Here is a 27,097-nt window from a genome sequence, read left to right on the forward strand (position 1 = left end):
AATATTTGTATATTTTTATATGTATAATTGATGAGGCAAATAGTTTTATCATTATTAATTAATTTTTTTCTTAGTTAAATATTTTTACTTAAATCTACATAACGATCACAAAACTACATACGAAGCCCTCACAACAGTGAGACTTTTCATTTTTTATTAAATTCAATTCAAAATTACAGAGTAATTGCACAACCATACAAAAACACCATCACAACAAACATGAAGCTAAACTCATACTCAGTCATGTAGATGTGCATACCCCATGCTGCATATATTTGTTTTGGACAAAACTCTATAAACCATGACCTTTCACAAATATAACAACATTTATATAATGCCACACCATAAATTTGTCCCGCAAATTATCTAGAAAATTGAAATATAAATGCCTCCATCTTCTTTTAAACACTAAAGGACCCACCATTACCCAAAATCCCACCACAAATCCTAGTGCAATGCTTACATAGAAATAGAACCAAGCAAATGATTCAGATCCTTTGTCATCTTCTCCTCTTTCTATCCCAATAGGAGGCATTGTACCAACAACATTGTAGTTCTTGATGAGTGGAGGCCCACAAAGTTTGTTGCCGCTGAAACTGGATGGATCAAAGCCTTGCAATTGAGTGCCTAAAGGTATTTTTCCTGATAACTTCTTGTTGGATAAATTCAATTTATTCAAAAATGTCAAGCTTGACATAGTTGGAGGAATTTCTCCGAAAAATTGATTATGAGAAAAAATCAAGAGATTCTAATGATTTCATATTTCCTATTTCCTTTGGAATTCTTTCACTCAAAAGATTATGTGACAAATTTACTGAATTCAATGCTTCAAGTCTTATTATTTCTTCAGGAATATCTCCTGATAATTTATTATTTGAGAGGTCCATACTCCATACGAAATTGAGATTGGTGAAATATTCAATCATTTCCCCCTTTGTCATAATTGAGGAACTGTTATAGGAAGTCAATCCTATAATTATATAAATAATATTATTTCTTAATTAGTTAGCATAATTAGTGGGATATCACCTCAATTAGAATACTTAATTATAGAATCCTTTGTATATAAATACCTTGTATCTCATTCAATAAAATGCACAAAAAAATATTCACTTCATGGTATCAGAGCTTTGTTGGAAAAGATTTTTTTTTTTTTTTTGAGAAAACTATTAGAATCGTTACTGTGGAGTTAGGTCACCATCTCAAGGTGACATTTAAGTCTTACCGCCCACCCAGGAAGGAAGATCCCTTGTTGCCGACCTTACCCAGAAAATCCGATCACCAGAAAACCGGCGAGTGAGGCTCACGCGCCGGTACAAGCTCCTGTTGCCATCTCACTTGCCGGCGTGTGGAGGTGCGTCTGACGTCCTCTGCCGCTCTGATTGCTCTCACCAGTGTCGTCTTGGGTGTATACTGCATCCCAGTTAGTTGTTTTGCCATATGGTGCCTTTATGGAGGTGATTTGTCTTGGTCCACCTACTGTTGGGTATGTTTCTGGCTTCTGTTACGCTGAACTGCTTTAAAATTGTGTCTTGAGGTGTGTTTGCTCTGTGTTTATTGGTTGAAAGGAAATTTTTGTGATTTGCTGCTGTGAAATTTTTTTTAATGGCAGAAAGTAAAAGTGTAATAATTAATGTGATTCCTGTGATGACTAAAATCACGGAACACAAACTTAATGATTCTAATTATCTGGATAGGAGTAAGATGGTTCGGTTTTATTTGTGGAGTATCAATAAGGATGATCATCGCACCTAAGATCTACCTACTAATGATACAAAGCAAACTTGGATGAGGGAGGATGCTTGTTTATTCTTGCAAATTCGAAATTTCATTAACAATGAGGTAATTAGCTTAATTAATTACTGTGAGTTTGTTAAAAAATTGATGAATTATTTAGAATTCTTACATTCTGGTAAATGAAATATCTCTCGTATTTGTGAGGTATGTAAGGCATTTTATTGTGCAGAGAAACAAGATAGGTTCTCACAGCCTATTTTATGGATTTGAAAAGGATCTATGAGGAGCTTAATGTCTTAATGCCGTTTAGTCTTGATGTGAAAGTTCAGCAAACTCAACGAAAACAAATGGCTTTCATGAGTTTTTAAGCAGGTCTTCCCTCAGAGTTTGAGACTGCTAAATCGTAAAATTTTTCTGGTTCTGAAATTTCATATCTGCATGATGCTTTCTCAAGAGTACTTCGTACTGAAGCTCTCCAATTCTCCCAATATGTTAATAGTGCTCTTGTTAGTCGTACTGATAATGACAGGCAAAGTCATAAAGGAGGCCGTAAAGGAGGCTATAGTGATAATAGGGGTAACCAGCGCAGTGGGGAGGTTGCCCCTAATCGTGACTTAAGAGGAATTTAATGTTACTATTGCCATGAGCTAGGTCATACAAAAAGATATTGTCTGAAACTTCAGAATAACAACCCACGATCTCAGATGGCCAATATGATAGTTGATGACTCTTCAGTAGCCCCTTTTGAGAAAGCAGTTTTAGCATCCGAGGAAGAATATGCACAGTTCTCACAGTATCAGGCCTTTCTATAGTCCTTTAATTCCCTAGTCACTGCAATAGCTGAGTTAGGTAAATCTAATATATGCCTTGTGTCCTCCAAATGGGTCATTGATTCTGGTGCTACAGACCACATAACAGGTAATTCTAACCTTTTGTCTACATTTCAACCTCATCATCCTTCATCCTCTGTTGTTTTGGCCGACAGGTCTAAGTCTTGTGTCATTGGTTCTGGCATTGCAAATCTTACACCATCCATTTCTGTATCTATTTTGTGTCTGCCCAAATTCGCCTTTAATTTATTCTCTGTTAGTAAACTTACTCGAGTCTTAAATTGTAGTGTCTCATTTTTTTCTGATCATTATTTGTTCTAGGATCTTACGACGAAGCAGATTATTGGTAGAGGATATGAGTCTAGAGGCCTCAACGTCCTTGACAAACAGGTGCCAAGATCTCTTGTGTGTTCCAATATTTTAACTCCTATTGAAGTCCATTGTCAGTTGGGACATCCGTCTTTATCTGTCTCGAAGAAGTTATGTCCATAGTTTTAGTCTTTGTCAGTTTTAGATTGTGAGTCTTGTCAGTTTGCCAAACATCATCGTTTGCCTAAAGTGTCTCGAGTCAATAAACGGGCTTCGTCCATTTTTGAGTTAGTTCATTCTGATGTATGGGGTCCATGTCCTGTTATTTCAAACTCTGGATTCAAGTATTTTGTTACATTTGTTGATGATTATTCCTTTGTTACTTGGTTATTTTTAATGAAGAATCGTTTAGAATTATTTTCTATTTTTTATGCCTTTTGTGCTGAGATTCAAAATCAATTTAATACGTCTGTGCGTATATTGAGAAGTGATAATGCTAAGGAATATCTTTTTGGCAATTTTCAAACCTATATGTCACAAAAAGGCATTCTTTATTAGACATCTTGTGTTGATACTCCATCCCAGAATGGGATTGCTGAAAGGAAAAATAGACATCTCCTTGAGGTAGCACGGACATTCCTTTTTCAAATGAAGGTTCCTAAATAGTTTTGGGCTGATGCAGTTTCTACAGCTTGTTTCCTAATTAATCGTATGCCATCATCTGTCCTTAACGGTGACATTCCTTATGCTATTTTGTTTCCTTCTAAATCTTTGTTTCCTATTGAATCTCGTATCTTTGGTAGTACTTGTTTTGTGCAAGATGTTCATCTACGGGTTACTAAACTGGATCCCAATTCTCTTAGGTGTCTCTTCCTTGGATATTCTCGACTTCAAAAAGGGTACAGATGTTTTTCTCCAATCCTTAATCGTTATATTGTGTCTGCTGATGTTACCTTTTTTAAATCTACTCCATTCTTTCCTCCCTCACCTATTTATGAGAGTCCGGGGTAGGAAGATGATCTCGTAGTCTATTCTGTCCATCCAGTGTCAAGTCCTCATTCAGTTCCCCAGAATTCTCTTGCACCAGCACCGGCTCAACTCCTTCGCCCACCTGTTGTTCATGTTTATTCTAGGAGATTGGAGACTCTTGACTCAGATTGTCCACCAGCTTCTTCTTCAGAAGATCCAGTTCTATCCACTGCTTCTCAGTCTGACTTAGACCTTCCCATTGCACCTTGCAAAGGTAAACGTCAATGTATTTATCCTATCTCTTCCTTTGTATGTTATGATCACTTGTCTTCTTCATCTCGTTGTTTTATCAGTTCTCTAGGTACTATTTCTATTCCTAAAACTGTTGCTAAGGTATTGTCTCATCTTGGTTGGCGTGTTGCAATGGAAGAGGAAATGGTGGCTTTAGATACTAATGGTACTTGGGAATTGGTGCATCTACCCCCGAATAAGAAAGCTATTAGATGTAAATGGATTTTTACAGTTAAAGTGAATCCCGATGGTACTGTGGCTCATCTCAAGGCTTGCCTTATTGCTAAAGAATATGCTCAAACTTATGGAACTGATTACTTTGACACTTTCTCTCCTGTTGCTAAACTAGCTTCTGTTCGCTTGTTTGTTTCTTTTGCAGCTAGATATGATTGGCCTTTATATCAATTATATATCAAAAATCCTTTTCTTCATGGTGATATCCAGGAAGAAGTTTATATGAAGCAACCACCAGGTTTTGTTGCTCAGGGGGAGTTAGGCAAAGTTTGCAAGCTCCGAAAATCCCTTTATGGCTTGAAACAGAGCGGCAGATTCAGTGAGATAGTTTAGCAGTTTGGTATGAAGAAGAGCAAGTCCGATCATTCGGTGTTTTATAGACATTCTAAAGCTGAACTAATCTTACTTGTAGCATGTGTTGATGATATTGTTATTACTGGAAATGACTCTGCAGGCATTTCATCACTTAAGTCATTCCTTCAAACTCAGTTTCAAACAAAAGATTTGGGTTTGTTGAAATATTTCTTAGGCATTAAAGTTTCAAGGTGTAAGAAAGGCATCTTCTTATCTCAGAGGAAGTATGTTCTTGATTTATTGACGGAAACAGGAAAAATAGGTGCCAAACTATGCAGTGCACCAATGACTCCAAATCTTTAGCTCACAGCAGGAGATGGCGAACTATTAGAGGATCCTGAGATGTATAGGAGATTGGTTGGCAAGCTTAATTATCTCACAGTGACTTGTCCGTATATTACATATTCAGTTAGTATTATAAGTCAATTTATGTCCTCTCCTGTTGTTAACCATTGGGAAGCTTTGGGACAAATTTTATATTACTTGAATGGTGCTCCAGGTCGTGGTCTCCTATATAGCAATCATAGACACTAAATATTGAATGTTTTTTGGATGCAGATTGGGCAGGTTCAAAGATTGATAGGAGATCCATTACAGGATATTGTATCTTTGTTGGAGGAAACTTAGTATCTTTGAGAAGTAAGAAACAAATTGTTGACACCATATTTTGGCCGACCTCCGAAGTCGAGGAACTATTAGGCCTTTTCACTTTATTATCCGCTCTCAATCGATGTCCTTCGATCATAAATGATTTTTCCGAACTCACCGATCGCTCGACCATGGAATAAACCGATTCCACACTTAGTTAATTGTTTTCCGATCTCTTATCAGATGGGTTCGAATCAATGTTGGGTCTCCGAACCATCCAGTCTTGCCTATTGATGCTCCTAGATCCTCTGTGCAAATATTGTAGAACTTCATTCGACTAATGAGGTGATCGGGCTTCTCGTTTGGAGATCCCAGATTTTCCTTAAAACAAAGTTAAGGTTGTTATCCGGTCTAAGGACGATTCCGATCTTAAAAGTTCAAGTCAATGTCAAGTCTTTCCAATTCTAATGTTCTAAAGTTTTACCCGGTGTTTGGTCATGGCTTAGTCCGATCTCATGTTCGCGCATAATGTTTTTCTGATCTCTTATGCTCTGATTAATGGTTGCTTTCAAGTTTAATGTTCAAATACGTTCAATCAATTAAGTACTCAGACAATTTGGACGCTTTCCGATCTCATTAAGAAATTGAACAAAAGAGGATTTCTATTCATTTCAAAATAAAATATATACAAGTCAGTCAGCAGGTGGATCTCCCTCACCCTGCTCCCCAGGTACATTATCAGCTCCCTGATCCCCTTCCTCTCTCTCCGGCTCCTCCTTGCTCCCCTCTTCATCTCTAGGAGCAAGATCCACCATCCAGGAGAAGTCTTCCTCAGGATAACGCCTTTTGAGCTCGGCCAGAAGATCGCCATGTGCATTCACATAAGCACTAGCTTCCCTCGTCACGGCCTCTTCTTCTTTTACTCTGATCTCTTCGGTAAGGCGAGTGACATCGGCAGTTCGGAGGGCTCGAGCTTCTTCTAGTTCACGCTCCAGTTCGGCTAACCTGTCCTTGTAGGATTTCATTCAACCCTCAATCTTAGTGATATAGTCCTGAGCAGACGAAAGTTGGGCTCGGGCGGAAGCAGCGTCCTAGACTGCCTTCAGAATTTCCTGCCTCAAGAGATGAGCCTTTTCCCTGATTATGTGTTGATTCACCAGGCTCTCTACGCTTAAACTCATCGTCTGAGCCAGGAGATTATCAATACTATTAGGGGTCAGCCTATTCCAGTCATCCTGGAGGCATATGGTGTCACCCAAAATCTTGGCTAAGCCAGGATTCTCCCGAACTGAGCGGTTCTTCTCGAGAGAGTGAATGAGGACCTAGGCGCCACGAGAAAGGGTCCTTATAGTAGGTTGAGAAGATCCTCCCTTCGCACTTGAGGAAACAGGCGGAGGTGGCGGTTCCTCCTGTCGAGGAGGGGAAGGAGCGATCTCCACCTCTGGGATCGGTTGTTCCGAAAGACGAGATGAAGAGCTCAGCATTTCTGCCGAGTCCCGCCCTGGCATTTGGGATACCGCAGCAATCTTCATTTCCCGTACTTTCCGGCCGACCTCTCTCTTTCGCTTACGACTCTCCTTCGCCCCTTCGCCTCCTCGCCTCCAGCCATACCTGCACGAAAAAAAAGTTAGTGAGATCACCTAAGTCAAGAGGTTAAAGATTTAGGTTATATCGATCCCGGGTCCGAGGTCAGAGAGTTGCAGTTCATAATCTTCATTGGCGATCATCTGCATAAGCCACTTCAGTTCGGCTATTACGGCATCTAGACATGAATACTTATGGGTGGCCGCCTGCTCCTTCAATTCCTTTACCATGGCGTCCTCGTCTCTATTCAAGGCGGCCTTCTTTGGAACCGAAGGGACCAAGTATTGCCAACTGCGTGGGAAACCCTCGAAGTAGTTCGGAATCTTGCTCCTCAATATAAAGAATCGGTTCTTCCAATTCTTCAGCGAAGAGAGGAGGTCGGTAAAAAGCCCACAGCGCGGCTTGGCTTGGAAGAACCAGTACTCGTCGTCCTTTCGACGAGTGAGCCTATGCAACTCAGCAAAAACCTTTGTTGTAGGCTCGAGCTTTTTGGTTCGGCATAACTAGGGGTGTGCAATCGGTCGGTTCGGTTCCGAACCGAACCGAACCGAAAAAACCGAAAACCGAAAATCGAAAATTTTAAAAACCGAACCGAACCGATTGATAAGAGAAAACCGAACCGAATCGAACCGATAAATTTCGGTTCGGTTCGGTTTTAAACCGATCTAACCGAAATTTATAAAATTTCATATTTTTAACATTAAATCTAAATAATAAAAACATAAAAACAAAAAAAATTGGAAATCAAAACTCAAATCTTTAGGTTCGGTTCGGTTTTCTTTGATTTCGGTTCGGTTCGATTCGGTTCGATTCGATTTTTTTTATTTCCTATATATATTAATAATTTCGGTTCGGTTCGGTTTTTTTGATTTTTTTATGAAAATAACCGAACCGAACCGATTAAACCGAAATTATCAAAATTATAAACCGAACCAAACCGATTGAACCGAATTAATCGGTTCGGTTCGGTTTTTCGGTTAAAACCGAAAACTGCACACCCCTAGGCATAACCCTCTGAAAGCCACCAGGATCCACCATGAATTAGGGTGCACTTGGGTTATGCTTACATGATGAAGCTTCAGAACGGCCTTAAAGAAATCGTCCAAGGGAAACCGAAGTCCAGCCTTCAATTGCTCCTCATACACCATGATCATGTTATTTTCTTCAAAGAAATGATAGGCTCGGAGATCGCCATGGCATCGGATAAGCTCGAAAGAGTCGGTTTGGAGGTTATACTCTTGACTAATGGACTGCAGATCGGTTTCTTGAAGGACCGACGGCAACTCATCCACGGGAAGATTTTCTTTTCCCAAAGTAGACGCCCGTTTGAATTGGGTCGCCTGACTGTGGGCTGGGACAGAGGTTGCAGAAGGTTCAGATCGTCCACTTGGCCTAACCACCTCAACTTCGTCCGACGTCCACGAGATGTGGACGGAAGGCGGACTAGCAGCTCTCTGACCCTCGGCACCGCTCATTTTCGAAAAAAACAAAAAGGAATTAACCAAGAAAAGAATCAAAATCCTTACAGAAGTGTGATCGGTGCTTGAAAACTTGAGAGAATGAGAGAAAATGCTGAGATTACTAGGAAAGTTCTGAAATGACATAAGGAAATGACCGACTCATCTCGCCCCTATTTATACCAGTCTAAGCATTAAATACTCGCGAAGTCCCAAGCGACGCATCGGTTAGCGGAACCGGCCGCTTCCTCGACATGTCGCAAGAAGGTTTCAGAAACATAAATAAAAAAATCGAATAAATGAGATCGGTTAGCTAAGGTCTTCGGATTGAACAAACTTCCAAAACCTACGGATCGCCGAAAGACGATTCGTCTAGGGATCGGATCAGATACGCATATTAGGGATCGAAAAATAACTAATGCAATAATAAAACCAAAACATTTAAATAAAAATTTTATTTCATTTTCAAAAGATCGGATTATATCATTTGGGCGATCTCAAGAGATCGGATTACATCATTGGGGGAATCTTTAAGGATCGGATTACATCATTTGGGCGATCTCTGAAGATCAGTACTACACCTTACCTAGTAATGGCCTATGTCAAAGCTTAGTCTTGTGGCCGAATCAAAAGATGTGTTTGATCAGAAAGCCAGCCACAAATGTTGGGTAAATGTGCAGCTCAGATGGGGTGACTATGACTCTCATGATATTGAGCGGAGTCATCGCCGATGTCATCGACCAGAACCGAGCTGCAGTCGGGATGCCCGATGTGGGTGGGAGCCAAATGAACTTCAAGAGGCGGTCACCGACATTAAGATTGAAATTAGCAGTTTTCTTGCCCGAGATTGGTCTACCGATTATACCGGTAGACCGATTCGAGATCAGCACGATCGTCACTTTCGATCTTGATCGGTAAATTAGTCCGGTTCCCTCACTGTCATCAGATAATGTCCTCATGGTTCTCCAATCGCCGGGGTCATAAATTTTCAGGCGAAGGGCGAAGAAAACAGTCGGGAAAAGATCAAAAGCAGCCACCATAATCAGAATTATTACTAGAGAAGCTAGAATTGGAGGAATGGAGCATTGAAAACAAACTGAAGGGGGAAAATTGAAGTGTGAAGGGGATTTACCGTTGGTGCATATATATAGGGCTTAGGCATTTATTGCATACAGAAACCGAAGCGGATGCATCGGTAACTGAAGAATTAATTGCTTTGACCAAGGTAAGTCAGATAAAGAGAAAAAATTTAGAATGGGAGAGATCGGGAAATGAGGGGGAGACCCGATACGAGAGAGATCGGAAAAGGATAGGGAGATCGGAAGAAATAGAGATCGGAAAGCACGGAGAGATTAAATAACTTTCAATCAACTCTTCATAATCAGAGCCGAGTTAGTTAAAGCGTTGCAGGTGTGATCAAATCTTCACCACGCCTCATTTGCAGAAACGCCTACCTAGCTGACAGACGCCAAAACAGTTATGGCAGTCATGTACATTTCGATCTCCACCAATGATCATAACTGTAAGGATGGACCCGGAGCCCTTGGATCAAAAAGCAGACGATAGGTTCGGCGCTTTTTATTCCCAGCCTTCGGATCCATCTTGTAAGGCAAGACCATGAGCCGTTGGATTAAAAGAAGAAAGGACAGATATTCTAAATGGAATCCCAACCCTCCATTTTGATTCTCTTTAATTCTCAAACATTAGATTATGTCCTTTTGAATCTAAATCCTCCGTTTCCCCTGATGAGATCCTGACTCTCCATGATGAGCACCCGTTCCCTATAAATACCTGCATATAATACTGTAGAGGGGGGGGGGGGGGGGACAAAAAGGTGGTGGTGATTATAGGGGAAAGACTCTGAAATTTGATTCAATCTTGCTACTTTGCCATTCTGAGCTTTTGAGAAACTTTAGAAACCAGTTTTCTTAAGTATCCTCATCGAAGGAGTTCTGAACCCTGAAATTTTCATTTTCAGTGCCTGTTCATTACTCTGTAAGGCCGTTTTCTTTGTTCAGTTTCATCCTCACCGCCCTAATATCAGTAGATTACTCTCCAAGCTCAACTTCATTCCGACTTGGTTCCCTTTACTTCGAGTAAGTACTAGTCTTTCGACCGTCAGCTTTCACCTCTGCAAGATTTGTGGATTCCGGGGTCATTCCATCCGTCTCCTCAACTTCCCACAGGTAAGCGTCGAAACTGTTATTTTGTCGAATACCTTGTTCATTTTCTCCTGCTTTCTTTTGAAATTTATTTTATATTCAGTCGCACTAAAATCTCAAAGTAGATCATCCAGGCCAATAGTTATTTCCCGAGTCTTCTTTTTCTATTCATTCGTAAACTCTATTTATCTCCTCTTAGTTTTCATTTTCTTCGAGGAAAGACGTTCAGGTCGTAGACAACTTGTAGATAATCTAAAAGATATAAGTAGAAGTATCTTAACATGAGAGCTTCGGGCCTTAATGAATAAAAAGTGGCAAAAGATAGGTGTAGCAAAAGGTCAAATAGATCAGAAATAAGAATAGGTCAGATAAACAAGTTATGAGATCGGCCCTCAAAACGAAACTGGCCGAAAATACAATAGATCGGGAATTAAGATGAGATCGGATCCCAGACTAGGGACAAAAAGAGATCGCCTATCGCTAATTGAAGAGTTCTAATAAAATGATCAGGCGGAAGATTGGCAAAGAGTTCGGTCTTTCGTCCACTATCTAGTTATAAGGTCCTGTAGGCTAGGAAAAGCTTTACTCGGACTTCCTGTGTCTTCGGTACTCTATTCCCATAAAAGGGGAGGCCCAGAAAGACCCCTTACCTGAATCCTTAGTTCCAAGTTCTTACAAAACTCTACTATAATGAATACTTTAAGAGATCGGGGGAGAGTTCTTACTCGATTCTCAGCCAAAATTTTAATAAAAATGTGGAGATCGGGGGAGAGTTCTTATCCGAGATCCTTCGCTTAAGCTCTAAACTGAATACTTTAAGAGATCGGGGGAGAGTTCTTTCCCGATTCTCGTCCAAAATTTTAATAAAATATGTGGAGATCGGAAGAGAGTTCTTATCCGAGATCCTTCGCTTAAGCTCTAAAATGAATACTTTAAGAGATCGGGGGAGAGTTCTTACCCGATTCTCGGCCAAAATTTTAATAAAATATGTGGAGATCGGAGGAGAGTTCTTATCCGAGATCCTTCGCTTAAGCTCTAAACTGAATACTTTAAGAGATCGGGAGAGAGTTCTTACCCGATTCTCAGCCACAATTTTAATAAAATATGTGGAGATCGGAGGAGAGTTCTCATCCGAGATCCTTCGCTTAAGCTCTAAAATGAATACTTTAAGAGATCGGGGGAGAGTTCTTACCCGATTCTCGGCCAAAATTTTAATAAAATATGTGGAGATCGGAGGAGAGTTCTTATCCGAGATCCTTCGCTTAAGCTCTAAACTGAATACTTTAAGAGATCGGGAGAGAGTTCTTACCCGATTCTCAGTCAAAATTTTAATAAAATATGTGGAGATCGGAGGAGAGTTCTTATCCGAGATCCTTCGCTTAAGCTCTAAACTGAATACTTTAAGAGATCGGGGGAGAGTTCTTACTCGATTCTAAGCCAAAATCTTAAAAAAAATATGTGGAGATCGGAGGAGAGTTCTTATCCGAAATCTCCCATTTAAATTAATGCATCAAGAGATCGGGAGAGAGTCCTTACCCGAATTCTCTTAACTAAAACCCAAATCAAAATATCACAACTTCAATACACAAAGCAACCCCTAAACAAAAATCCGCTACCCGACACCTACTCATTAAGGGTCATCTCATGTACTCATGTCTTGGGCAGCCCTGAATAGTGAAATATCAAATATTCCTTTATCCATACGAAGGATTAACATCGTCACTCCAACCCCCCTAATTGCCAATTTTAATTTATGAAGAGCATAATATTAAATTTGCTTACCCTCGTTGAGGGACGAGGTGGGGTGCCTAACACCTTTCCTACCCTTATACGGACCCCGAACCTAGAATCTCTGTTTTCGAAGTTGTTTCTTTTAATTTACCTTTACAAATAGTTTTCTTTAATTTCCCTTAAAATTAAAGTGGCGACTCCTCACTTTTCCCACTTTGGTGAGAACTTGTCCAGGTGACCGCAAAAACCCTTGCGACACAAATTATAGTTTCTCGTTCGAGTGCTGAATCAGAATATTGGGCTATGGCCCAGGCTGTGTGTGAAGTAATGTGGACACGTCAGTTATTGGAAGAAGTGGATTTTGAGACCTCATCTCGTGCCAAACTATGGTGTGACAATCAAGCCGCTCTCCATATCGCCTCAAATCCAGTGTTTCATGAGCGTACTAAGCATATTGAAATTGATTGTCACTTCCTTTGAGAAAAGATTCAACAGAAGATCATCTTCACAGGGTATGTTAAAACCGGGGAGCAGTTAGGAGATATCTTCACAAAGGCTTTGAATAGGGCTCGGGTTGACTACATTTGTAACAAGTTGGACATGATTAATATCTATGCTCCAACTTGAGGGGGAGTGTTATAGGAAGTCAATCCTATAATTATGTAAATAATATTCTTTCTTAATTAGGTAGCTAATTAGTTAGCATAATTAGTGGGATATCACCCCAATTAGAATACTTAATTATAGGATCCTTTGTATATAAATACCTTGTATCTCATTCAATAAAATACACAAAAAAATAGTCACTTCAGGAACTATCCAAAAACTATAAGGAATCATCCAAACAACAGTGTGCATTTTCACTGTTTGAGTTGTTGCTTCATTTTTGTTGCGCCAACAGTGTTTTCAAGTAGATTGGGTAGAAATTCAATATTGGGGAATTGGGGTTGTTATTGGATCTGATATAAGATATCATATTTGTCTGCTTTCAAAGGATGCAACAAGAAATACTTTTCACTGGTTATTTCTTCGGCATTACTTTTCTGAAATTTTGTTTTCTATTCATTTTTACAAAATTGACTTTTTTATTTTTGGCTGGGAATTCTGAAATTTTAAATTTTAGATACCCAAACACCTTCCTCTTTTCCTGTTTAAAGGTGTGCTTCTTTGATTGTTAGCTTGTTGTCTTGTAGTTATGACTTTTCCTTTTCAATGTTTTTCAAAATATACTCAGAGTTGCCTCAGTATGGCTTGTCTTTTGTTCTGTTCTTAACAATTCCTTTGTTTATATCAAAATTTGAATTTATCAAGTATATGGAATGAAGTAATTATATTGAAGATTGAACTTGTGTAACAAATGGGATTAATTAAATCTATCAGAAATATCATGCATAATATACAGGTTGAACATTTTATTTGATGAAATTGCTTACGGATGCTCTCCAGTTGAAATCACTGCTGGTTTGATTTATTGTGTTTAAGCTTTATCTTGTTATGCACTTGAATTGGACTTCAGCCAACAACTTTTACTGTTCTGAACTGATTTTTACTTGTTTTTCTCTCTCTTAGTAGATTTTATTTTTATGAAGATTTATCTTGCGTGACATCTTGTTAGGATTTGCAAGATGGACAGAATGCAAAGCTTTTGGCAATTGGGTGACGAGCTTCGAGGACAATCGAAAGTCTCAGAGGATCATAAGTGGTTAATGACTGCGTCTAAATTGGCTGAGCAGACAAGGTCCAAGGGTGAACGCATGAATAATCTTGATCTTTCAAAGGGCTTGGCAGAAATAAGGCCAAGGGACAAGATTGGATTTCAGGAAGATAATAAATTTGAAAGCCTTAACTTTAATATGTTGAACTTGGAATCCAAGATGACAGAAAATGTGGGCAAAAGTTCTTTCAGAAATGGTGTTTACAATATGAATGCAGTGTACCAGAAAAACAACATAAACAATATTGGAAATCTGACTGGTAGCAAGTATAGTGGTAACAGTCAGAATATCAAAGAGCCTAACAACAACAACAATAACAGCAATAACAACAATGAGAACAGTGCAAATAATGCAGTTGACAAAAGGTTCAATACTCTTGCCTGCGACAGAGACACTTCCACGAAATGAGGTCCTTGGAGGATACATCTTTGTCTATAACAATGACACTCTATGCAGGAAGACTTGAAGCGCCAGCTATTTGGTAATTTGTTTCTCCGTCTTTTTCCTTTTGCTTGTTAGTTTTCCCGTAGACAGGACGTTACTTTTGGTTTGATACGTCTAACCAGTGTATTATGGGAAGCCTATTATTGTGTAATTAATATGTTCTAAGTTCTGATCATGAGAGTGTTTCATATCGTTCTTGTAACCCTGGATCTCTAGTGGTAAACGATATGATGATTGTGTTCCTATGTTAAGCGTTTGCGACACAACTTTGGTGATGATATTTGTAGAAAGAGATGATTCTCATTGATTTCAATTAATCTGTACATGGGTATATATATACAATTGATTCCTATAATTGTGTTCTACTAATTAGGAAAAAATCATAAATAAGAAATCCTAAATAGGAATACAGAATACAGAATATACAGAGAAATAATATAGTGATTGACTTTCCATAACATAGTGATTGACTTTCCATAACACTCCCCCTCAAGTTGGAGCATAGATGTTAATCATGCCCAACTTGTTACAAATGTAGTCAATCCTAGCTCCATTCAGAGCTTTTGTGAAAATATCTCCTAACTGCTCTCCAGTTTTGATGTGTCCTGTTGAGATTATCTGTTGTTGAATCTTTTCACGAATAAAGTGACAATCAATCTCAATATGTTTGGTCCGCTCATGAAACACCGGATTAGAAGCAATATGAAGAGCAGCTTGATTATCACACCACAATTTCGCAGCGAGGAGGTCTTAAAACTGTCTCATCTAGTAATTGAAGTATCCACATTACCTCACATACGATTGTGCCATGGCTCTGTATTCGGATTCAGCACTAGATCGAGAAACTACACTCGCTTCTTGCTTCTCCAAGACACCAAATTTCCTCCAATAAAAACGCAATATCCAATGAGTTGACCTCCTGTCAACCTTAGATCCAGCCAGTCGGCATCGAAAAACATTCAACATTTAAATGCCCATGATTGCCATATAGCAAACCTCTTCTGAGCGCCCTTCGGATAACACAAGATTTGTTCCAAGGCTTCCCAATGAGCAACAGTTGGGAAGACATAAACCGACTTACCACACTAACGGCATAAGCAATGTCGGGACGAGTGACCGTAAGGTAGTTCAATTTTCCTACCAATCTCTGTATCTCTCGGATCTTCAAACAACTCACTATCCTCGCTACTTGATTGTAAAGTTGGAGTCATTGGTGCGCTACAAGGCTTAGCACCTAATTTTCCTGTCTCTGTCAATAGATCGAGGACATATTTTCTTTGAGACAAGAAAATACCCTTCTTACTTCTTATAACTTCGATACCCAAGAAATACTTTAACAATCCCAAGTCTTTGGTCTGAAACTGAGTTTGGAGGAAGGTTTTAAGAGATGAAATACCTGCAGAGTCACTCCCAGTGATGACAATGTCATCCACATAGACTACCAAGAGAATAAGGCCACCTCGATTGCCTATAAAATACTGAGTGATCACACTTACTCTTTTGCATACCAAATTCCTGTACTGCTTCACTGAATCTCCCAAACCATGCCCTAGGACTTTGTTTCAAGCCATAAAGAGACTTCCGAAGCCTACAAACTTTACCCAACTCCCCCTGAGCAACAAACCCAGGTGGTTGCTCCATATACACCTCCTCCTGAAGATCACCATGAAGAAAAGCATTCTTGATATCCAATTGATGCAGGGGCCAATCATATGTAGCTGCTAAAGAGATAAACAAGCGAATAGAAGTAAGTTTAGCTACAGGAGAAAAAGTATCAGAGTAATCAACCCCATATGTCTGAGCATATCCTTTTGCTACAAGGCGTGCTTTTAACCTAGCCACGTAACCATCGATTTACCTTTCATAAATACCCATTTGCATCCAATAGCTTTCTTACCAGTGGGCAAAGGCAATAGTTCCCATGTACCATTAGCATCTAAAGCCTCCATTTCCTCTTTCATAGCATCACACCAGCCAGGATGAGACAGTGCCTCATTAACAGTATTAGGGATAGGAACAGAGTCTAAAGAAGTAACAAAACACCGAGAACAAGAAGACAATTGATTATAAGAAACAAAAGAAGAGATAGGGTAAGTACATGAACGTTTACCTTTACGAAGAGCAATGGGTAAGTCTAGATCAGAATCATGATCAGTATGAGGGACAGGATCGCCCAACGAAGTAGCTGGTGGAGGATCTGAGTCAGGAATCTCCAATCTCCTGGAATAAACATGAACAACGGGAGGTCGAGTAGGTCTAGAGACAGAAGGAACAGGCTGTGGGAGAGGACTAGACATTGGTTGGACAGTATATATTAAGAGATCATCCTCCTCCCCCTGACTCTCATACACAGATGATGGAGGAAAAAATGGAGTGGACTCAAAAAATATGACATCTGCAGAAACAAGATATCGATTAAGAGTAGGAGAGAAACAACGGTACCCTTTTTGGAGCCGGGAGTACCCAAGGAAGACACATTTGAGAGATTTTGGATCCAATTTAGTAACCTGTGGACGAACATCACGCACAAAACAGGTACAACCAAAAATACGGGGTTCAATAGGGAACAAAGATTTTGTAGGAAATAAAGTAGTATAAGGAATATCCCCATTAAGGACAGAAGACGGCATGCGATTGATCAAAAAACATGCCGTAGAAACTGCATCCGCCCAAAAGTGTTTAGGTACTTTCATCTGAAAAAGAAGAGCACGAGTTACCTCAAGAAGATGACGATTTTTCCTTTCGGCCACGCCATTTTGGGATGGGGTATCCGCACAGGAAGACTGATGAAGAATGCCATTTTGTGTCATATAAGACTGAAATTGTGCTGAAAAGTATTCTTTGGCATTATCACTTCTTAATATGCGCACAGAAATATTAAATTGAGTTTTGATTTCATTACAAAAGGCACAAAAGATAGAAAACAACTCAGAACGATTCTTCATTAAATATAACCAGGTAACACGAGAGTAATCATCAACAAAAGTAACAAAATAACGAAATCCAGTTTTAGATGTAATAGAACAAGGACCCCAAACATCAGAATGAACTAACTCAAAAGGGGATGAAGCCCGTTTATTGACTCTAGACACAGAAGGCAAACGATGATGTTTTGCAAACTGACACGACTCACATTCTAGTACTGATAAAGACTGAAACTGAGGACATAGCTTCTTCATGGTAGACAAAGAAGGATGACCCAATCTACAATGAGCTTCAAGAGGTGTTAAGGTACTGGAGCAAACAAGCGACCGCGGTACATGATTTTCCAGAATGTAGAGACCGCCTGACTCGCGTCCTCTACCAATAATCTGCTTCGTCGTAAGATCCTGAAACAAACACTGATCAGGAAAAAAGGAAACAGAACAATTTAAGGTACGAGTAAGTTTACTAACAGAAAGTAGATTAAAAGAGAATTTTGGTAGACACAAAACAGAAGACAAAGAAATTGACGAAGTCGGGTTCGCAGTTCCAGAACCCATGACACAAGAAGTAGAACCATCAGCTAAAGTAACAGTAGAGGAAGTGAGATTAGACTGAAAAGCAGATAGAAGACTAGAATTACCTGTCATGTGATCTGTTGCACCAGAATCAATAACCCATTTGGATGAAGAAGACACAAGGCATGTAGTGGATTTACCTGACTCGTGATCGCGATGTGAGGAACTGGTAGGCTTTAGAGATGCCTGATACTGGGAAAATTGTGCAAAATCCTCTGCAGATACCAAAATAGTTTTCTCAGAGGAAGATACTGTAGAATTCTCTGCTGCCATATTTGCCATCTGTGATCGCTGATTTTTCCTCTGAAGTTGCGGACAATTATATTTTGTATGGCCAGGCTCATGGCAATAATAACAAATGACTCCTCTTGAGTCCTGATTAGAACTAGCCTCTCCATTACGCTGATTATACATTGCTGTAATTCCTCCTTTACTTCCTCTTCTATTACAGTATTGTCCATTTGGATTAAGGCTAATTAGAGCACTACCGCAAGTGTGAAGATTGAGTACTCTGCACTGAAGGACCCGTGTGAACGTTTCATGCAAAGAGGAAATCTCAGAACTGGAGAGAATCTGAGATTTAGCAGTCTCATACTCTGAAGGAAGGCCTGCAAGAAAACTCATAACAGCCAGTTGCTCCCGTTGGGCCTGCTGAACTTTTACATCAGGACTAAAAGGCAACAATACATTAAGTTCCTCATATACCCGTTTAAAATCCATAAAATAAGCCGTGAGAGACTTATCCTCTTTCTCAGCACGGTAGAATGCCTTACAAACATCATAAATACGGGAGATATTCCCTTTACCAGAATACAGAAAATCTAAGTAATCCATCAATTCCTTAACAAATTCACAGTGATTAATTAAACTAATTACCTCACTATGAATCGAGTTCCGAAGCTGCAAAAACAACCGAGCATCCTCCCTTAGCCAAGTTTGTCGTGTATCATCAGTGGGTGGATCTTTAGTAAGGTGATCATCCTTATCAATGCTACGCAAATAGACCCTAACAGTCTTACTCCACTCCAGGTAATTCGAACCATTAAGTTTGTGTTCCGTGATCTTAGTCATCACCGGAATCACATCAGAAATAATATTCTTATTGTCTGCCATTTGTTGAGACAAAGAAAACTAACCGAAAGGCTCTGATACCATGTAGAAAGAGATGATTCTCATTGATTTCAATTAATCTGTACATGGGTATATATATACAATTGATTCCTATAATTGTGTTCTACTAATTAGGAAAAAATCATAAATAAGAAATCCTAAATAGGAATACAGAATACAGAATATACAGAGAAATAATATAGTGATTGACTTTCCATAACATAGTGATTGACTTTCCATAACAATATTAGATATAGATGATCTTTAGAATTTTTTTTCCTTCGCTAACAGTGTTGGATAAATAATACTGATGTACTGATTGTTACACCCATTGAATAGGTTTATCACCAAGATATCGAGATTCTGTTCGGGCAATAACACCTGGCTTGCCACTCTTTCTTTACAACTACACTACTCACCAGTTGCATGGTATATTTGAGGTTTGTTCTCAAAGTCTGTTGATTTAATTGTTAGTGTACAAACCTGATTCTGGAGCTTTCTGCTCTGATCTGTGTGTTCTCCATCTGCCAACTTTTTTTGATTGATAACCTTAGTTTAGTAATTCTAAGTTCATTTTGATCTGGATTTGTTGTGTGAAAATGGTGCTTTGAGATGATATTGTGGTGACATTTGGAAATTCTCTTTTTCAGAAAAATATATTCAACATTTCTATATCCTTGTCTGAGTTTTTCTGTTTGTTGAAATCTTTTGCTTTTCAAATTCTTGTACAGGCAGCAAGTTTTGGGGGTTCTAACATTGACCCAACTGCTTGGGAAGACAAAAAATGCAAAGGCGAGTCGAGGTTTCCTGCCCAGGTAAAAGTTGTATTGATGATTTTGAGGACTCAATTTGATATATATCTGAAAGGATTTACTCATTATATCATTTGTCTTTTTATGCTTAATAAATAGGTGAGGATCCATGTTAGAAAACTCTGCCAGGCATTGGAAGAGGATGCTTTTAGGCCAGTGTTGCACCATTACGATGGCCCAAAGTTTCGTCTTGAACTCCCAGTTCCTGAGGTAAGATGAAGATTTACATGTTGCCTTGTTCTTTGTCATCGTCATCTATTTGAATGAGAACTTGTTGTATGAATCAAAGTTGGGTTCTGAAAGGCTTATTGTGGTTGTTGTACAGACCCTGGATGAGCAGGCTCTCCAGCTTAAGCAAATTGCTTGCTGAATATGCAAATGTAGTAGGCTTTGCGGTGCATGTTAGCTGCCTGCTTTTCACAGATTTTCCGTAGAGCGTAAGCTTGAGGTTTAAGTCTGTTGGGTGAAATCTTGTTGAGAAAAGTAGGAATGGCATGTGAGCCAGCTGAACAAACACATTTGTGTGTTGTAATGATTGAGTCCTCAGAAGAGGAAGGCCTTTGATGTATGCATGTAAACTGAGCGTGGGACACTTGTTTGTTATGTTGAGCAGCCACGTGGAGTTCTAATCTAATTGTTTTTAAATTCTAATTTTACAAGTTGGTGGAATCCTCCTTGGGTTTCTATATTGTTGCCTCTTAAGCACAGAACAGGATAGGGGAGCTTGTAAGGGGGAATCACACCCCCCATTTCTTGGTAGGCGTTTATGCTAGCAAATGAGTGTCGTGGGTATGATTTTATTAGCAGTATTTATTTTTTAGTGTGAGATATTGATAACGCTGTTCTGCTGCCATAAGGAGCTAATGGATTGAGGTTTATTAGTGTTTCGGCCTTGGTGTTTGTGAGCTGTTGTGGAAGAATTAAAATGTTTCATTAGAGAGAATCCTTCAATCTCTGAGTATATCGGAGACTCAATTTTGGAATGAATTTGGCTTCCATTTCATTGATTTCAACTAGCTTTCAGATACAAAAGTACAAGAAAAAAAATCAATAAAAATTCTTTGAAATATAAATCTCCTCAATCCGCAAATGGAAAACACAATTCTACAATCCACAAATAGTTGATTTTTTCGCAATTGAACTTTTAAATGCAGCCTTTCTTGCTGTGAGAAACCTTTGTGATCATATTTATTTTCAAGCATATAAATATTTTCAATATCAAATGACAAATACCACCCATCCATAGGATCTAAAGATGCACTGAGAACAAACTACTCCACTGCATCTTCTCTAAATTGACTGTTTATTTCTTATATTCATAGCACTAACATTTTTAAGTTTTAACCATCAAAAGAGACGAAGTTCCATTAACGAGGCACCCCATATGCATTGGTGGAGTAATGATTACATTGAAAAAAAAATTTGAAGTCCCATTACGGGGGCATTGCATGTCCTTATAAAGGGATGAATGTGAGAAACAGGCCAGCAATTGGTTATAGCAGAATTATGTGAGACCGCCATGGTTAGGAGACAGTGGTTACGGCGCCTTTGTTCATCACTTGGTTCACATTTTTGGGTGGGGAAAATTCAACAACCCAGCTCAGTTGAAGGTGGAGGATGGCATGGGATTTTGGTTTTGGCCCATTTTTTTTTAGTGCCAGAATTTGGTCAATAAAATTCAGTCTTTAGCTTTGTATCTTTGGCTCCCATTTTTCAACAACATTAACAAGAAATAACAATGCATGGCTCCCATTTTTCAACAAAATTAGTAAGTAATAACAACTGTCCTGTCTTCTTGCAATCGAAAATTCTCAAGCATATCTTAAATTAAAAAAATGATGAAATATTTACATGATATTGAAAGGCTATTTGTCAAGTATAAGAATAGTCTTCACAGGAAGAGGTGCCAAAGAAACCCGTTACATGCTATAGAACTTTTAGATCTCTAATAAACTGAATAAATTTAACCGATTTTTTACAAAATTCTTCATTACAAAAGCAAACAACCAATAAATTCAGCAACTTGGTGGAAGATGTTGTGGAGAAATTGATGACACTTCTCAACCTTATTTCAATGGAGGAAGGTTAGAGCAAGCCTTCACAAGTTCACATGTTAGAAATTTTCTTGGTAATAACTCTGAAACTTGGTAAATCCTTGTGTCTCTCACTCAGCATGAAGGCCCTAAGTTCTTGTCTCTCACACAACAAAAAAACTATATCATGCTGGAAACAAGGTTGGCATGTTAAACTCAATTCTTCATGTCCACAAGGAATGGAGAATTTCAGAAAGAGTTTCATTTCTTATGATATTAGCAGCAAGTATAATTGACAAGGTAAATAGCTCAATCTCCTTAGTCTTATAGAATTTGAAGTTGCCATGCGAGTAATTTACAATATTTGTATATTTATATATATATAATTGACGAGATAATTAGTTTTTATCATTATTAGTTAATTTTTTTTCATAGTTAATTATTTTCATTTAAATTTACACGACAGTCACAAAACCACACACGAAGCCCTCACAACAGTGGGACTTTTCATTTTTTATTAAACTCAATTCAAAATTACATAGTAATGGTACAAAAATACAAAAACGTCGTCATAACAAACACAAAGCTAAACTCATACCTAGTTATGTAGACGTGCATACCCCATCCCACATATATTTGTTTTGGACAAAACTCTATAAACCATGACCTTTCACAAATCTAGCAACATTTACATAATACCACACCATAAATTTGTCCCACAAATTATCTAGGAAATTGAAATATAAATGCCTCCATCTTCTATTAAACACTAAAGGACCCATCACTGCCCAAAATCCTACCACAAATCCTGGTGCAATGCTCACATAGAAATAGAACCAAGCAAATGATTTAGACCCTTTGTCTTCTTCTCCTCTTTCTATCCCAATAGGAGGCATATCACCATCAACATTGCAGTTCTTGATGAGTGGAAGGCCACAGCTGAAAGTAGATGGATCAAAGCCTTGCAATTGAGTGCCTGAAGGTATTATTCCTGATAACTTGTTGTTGGATAAATTCAATCTACTCAAAAATGTCAAGCTTGACATACTTGGAGGAATTTCTCCAAAAAGTTGATTCTGAGAAAAATCAAGAGATTCTAATGCTTTCATATTTCCTATTTCCTCTGGAATTCTTACACTCAAAAGATTATGTGACAAATTCAATGAATGCAATGCTTTAAGCTTTGTTATTTCTTCAGGAATAACTCCTGATAATTTATTATTTGAGAGGTCCATACTTCTCACGAAATTAAGATTGGTGGAATATTCAATCATTTCTCCCTTTGTCATAATTGAGGAACTATCAGAAAACGCCGAATCAATAAAATAAAAGAGAATCCGACGTTGCTCTCCCATACCAACATAACTTTCATTTGCCATTGTACTGAAGTTATTGATACATGTTGGTATGGTACCATTGAGGTTGTTATTAGCAAGGTCCAAGATTTGCAAATGAGTCATGCGGCAAAGCTCTATAGGCACGTGACCATGAAATTGGTTCCCACGAAGATTAAGAATAACCATCTGTGAATAATTTTGATTCTCCAGCCATGTTGAAATATTTCCCCCTAATCTATTTTCATCCAATTCAAGTACTGTCAATTCTTCGCAATGTTCAAGAGACAATGGTATTTCAGCAAAGAGAGTATTGTTGCGAAGGCTTAAGAATTGAAGGTCACTTAAAATCCCAATGGAACTAGGAATTTTTCCACTGAAATAGTTGTCATTTAATTTTAAAACTGCTAAATATTTCCAATTCATTCAACAATCAGGTATCTCTCCGGATAGATGATTTTTTCCAAAGTTAAGCAGCACAGTGATCACATCATGTGTTCTATGACATAGAAAGGTGAATAATGATCCAGAGAGTAAATTATCGGAAAGATCTATCCAACAGGAAGAGACATTAGGCAATGGACCATTGAATTTATTTGAACTCAAGTCGATGAAGGTATACAAATCATTGGTGGAGGACAAATAGGGAATCTTGCCATGCAATTGGTTATGAGATGAATTAAGATTAGAAAGTCTTAAAGACCAGTCACTGAACCAAACAGGAAGGGTACCTGAAATTTTTGAGTTTGACAAGTCTAGAAAGACTAACTCCTTCAGTGAACGGAGCCATCTAGGAAGTTGAGGTCCAACATCCCAAGATCGCAAAGACATTTTTTCAACAAGTTGAAAAGGTGGAATCCAATGAGGATTGACTCTTAAAATCAGTTGGTTATGAGAGGCATCAAAATATGTCAGATTTGTAAGGTTTGCAAAGTGAATTTCGGAAACTTCACCCTCTAATGAATTATGAGAAATATCTACATCTACTAAATTTCCAAGGGCCCCAAAAGCTATGGGGAGACTTCCATTTAATTTGTTATCGGAAAGGTACAGATATGCCAAGGAAGTCAACACACCCAAAGTGGCCGGAATTTGGTGAGCAATCGAATTATCGGAAAGATCGAGATAATCCAGATTCTTGAATTGTCCAAGAAGATTATTTAAATGACCTGATAATTGACAATTAGATAAAGACAACACCTCTATCCCATTTGAAACACAACCTGAGAGAAATTCAAATACCTCATTTATCTCTTGGCTTAAATTTGTGCCTGACAAATCGAGTGACTTCAACTTGCAAAAATTTTTGAATGATGCCGGAATTCCTCCTTCAAGTTCATTGAATGACAAGTCGAGGTTGTTGAGGGAAGTCAAGTTTCCAATGGCACTTGGAATTGCTCCTTCAAGTTTGTTGCCTGACAAGTAGAGGTTGTTGAGGGAAGTCAAGTTTCCAATGGCACTTGGAATTGCTCCTTGAAATTTGGAGGATGTCAAGTCAAGACTGTTGAGGGAGGTAAAATTTCCAATGGCACTTGGAATTCCATCTAGCAACTCCAATACTAAAGCTAATTGGTGCATTAATTATTTTTTTAATCATTAATATTAATTGTACATATTTTTATATTTTTTACTATATATCAAGTGGTAACAAGTATATATACCATATGTTATTATATACCAAATGGCTAATACAAAATTATCCAGTTTTTTAAGCTATTTTTTTTTATCAGTCCATGCTTTGATTTGTGATTAATATGTATAAATTAATTAAAATCTATATCATTTTTAGCATTATATATTTATTAGAGTAGTTATCAAATTGATTTTTTTTCTAATGAGATTTAAGTATAATTAATTCCAAAATTATATTGATTTGATTTATAATTTAAATATTATTATTATTATTATTATTATTATTATTATTAACTTTCTTTATCTATTTCATAATTAAATTGCGTTTTAAAAATATTTTAAAAAAATATCATTTTATTATTTTAATATTTTTATAAATAAATATGTGAAATTTCATTTAAAATAATTTTTAATTCTCTCTAATTAATATATTTTAAAAATATTATTTAATAACAATTTCACCAATAATGTTAAGTTATTCAAATTAAAGTCTTCACCCCTTCCCTTACACCAAGTAAATAATTATAAAGTCGAAATCTTTTTAACACGACAAAATAAAAGAGTAAAAAACCAATGGACACGGCAAAGCCAATAAAGTCAAGTCTTTTCACTACTGCAAAATAAAAAAGTAAAAAACCAAAGAAAAAAAAATGGTATTGGCAAAGAAGGAAAATGGTATTACAAACCGTGTGGATCCCATGAAGAAAAATTCAATAGATACTGAAGTATTAGAGGGGGCAAAGGAAATAAATATTAGAATTGACAACTTAGCGTGTAACTTGCAGAGCTCATATTATATACTTAGAATTATTGTAATTATTTTTTAATATAATTTTTTTTGTCAAATTTTTATTATAATTTTTTTAAATTATATTCATTTGTGAAAGATTTTTTTTTTTTTTTAAAATATAATCTGATGATGGAGAATATGCAAATCCTTATATCATAATTGTTGATGCACAATTTGACGGTTAAAAGATTTGATTTGAGTGACAAATAAAATTATGAGGATTTAATTAAAAAAATAAAAATTTAGAAACTAAAAATTATATTTTGTCATTGATTCGTTCTAAATGAATTTTTTTCATTATAAAAAAATTCATTTTTCTAAATATAACGATCACAATTCTTTAGGTAATTATTTTTAATTTAATTTAATTTTATAGATGATATCTTATAAGACACACAATTGAATAACTCATCGTCGATTTATTTATACTCATAAATAAAAATAATATTTAATCATCAATATTGGTATGGGAGTCAAAATTATGCTAAAATAAGATAATTTTAACAACTATCAGGCTAAATGATAATTTAGATTATGATTTGATAATAGGTTTTATTGTTAATGACTATTATTTTAGGTTAAAATTTTTCTCTTTTGAATGTGTATGGATGAAATTTATATATTTTAAAAAAAAATTAATAATATTAAAAAGTAAGTGTTATTAAGTTAAAATCTCAACTCATCAAATATTTGATAAAAGCATGAATTCAAATAATTTGAATTACTTAAAATATTTTCAATTTTTTAAGTTAAAAATTAAAAATTTATAAAAATAAAACTTCCAACTTTTTATAAAACACTAATAAATTTATAAAATAGTAAAAAAAATATTTGAATAATCAAAAATAAAATATTAAGAGTTAATTAAAAAAAAATTCTAAAATTGAGTTCCTCCCCTCCTAATTATAAATCCCTATCATGCATAACAATACCCACTCTAATGCTATAATTTCAGCCTCATTAATTAAAAGTAAAGATTCAGCTCAAAAATAAATAAAGAAATAAAAGTGAAGATTGAAATAATGAAATAGTAACTTTTAAAGAAAAATGAAATTGAAATATGTTAGTGTTACAGAAATAAATTGATCAAATCTGAATATTGCTTCACTAATATGAATTTTATTTTCATAGTTTCAATTAAAGGAATTTGCAAAATTAAAAAAAAAAATGGTCAGAAATTTATTAAAGATATCCTTTCTAAAGAGGACTTTTCGATATTCAAATTAGAAGAGATAGTAAGGTAGAGATACAGTAGAGAGACAGAAGAAAGAAAACTCTTTTTTTTCTCTTACCTAGTTCTATTTATGGAGACTAACTACTAAGCAATACTAATCTAGTGGAAATCTGACGGACCTATCTTGGATTGTAAAAGTATTTGCGGCTGAGCTGCAAGTACTTTAGTGAAGGGATTAGCTAATTGATCGTCAGAGGGAATACTTCGCCAATTGATGAAGCCGTTCTTGAGTTACTCTCAATTTTCA

General features: G+C 37.2%; 1 pseudogene; it reads left to right on the forward strand.

Annotated features, from left to right (window-relative positions):
- The first annotated feature begins 1,330 nt into the window (after window positions 1-1,330).
- The window catches only part of LOC110667939 (B2 protein-like), a 37,106-nt pseudogene continuing 11,339 nt past the window's right edge, over window positions 1,331-27,097 (forward strand).

The sequence above is a fragment of the Hevea brasiliensis genome, chromosome 15, assembly GCF_030052815.1.
Source record: "Hevea brasiliensis isolate MT/VB/25A 57/8 chromosome 15, ASM3005281v1, whole genome shotgun sequence".
Taxonomy (NCBI): Eukaryota; Viridiplantae; Streptophyta; class Magnoliopsida; order Malpighiales; family Euphorbiaceae; genus Hevea; species Hevea brasiliensis.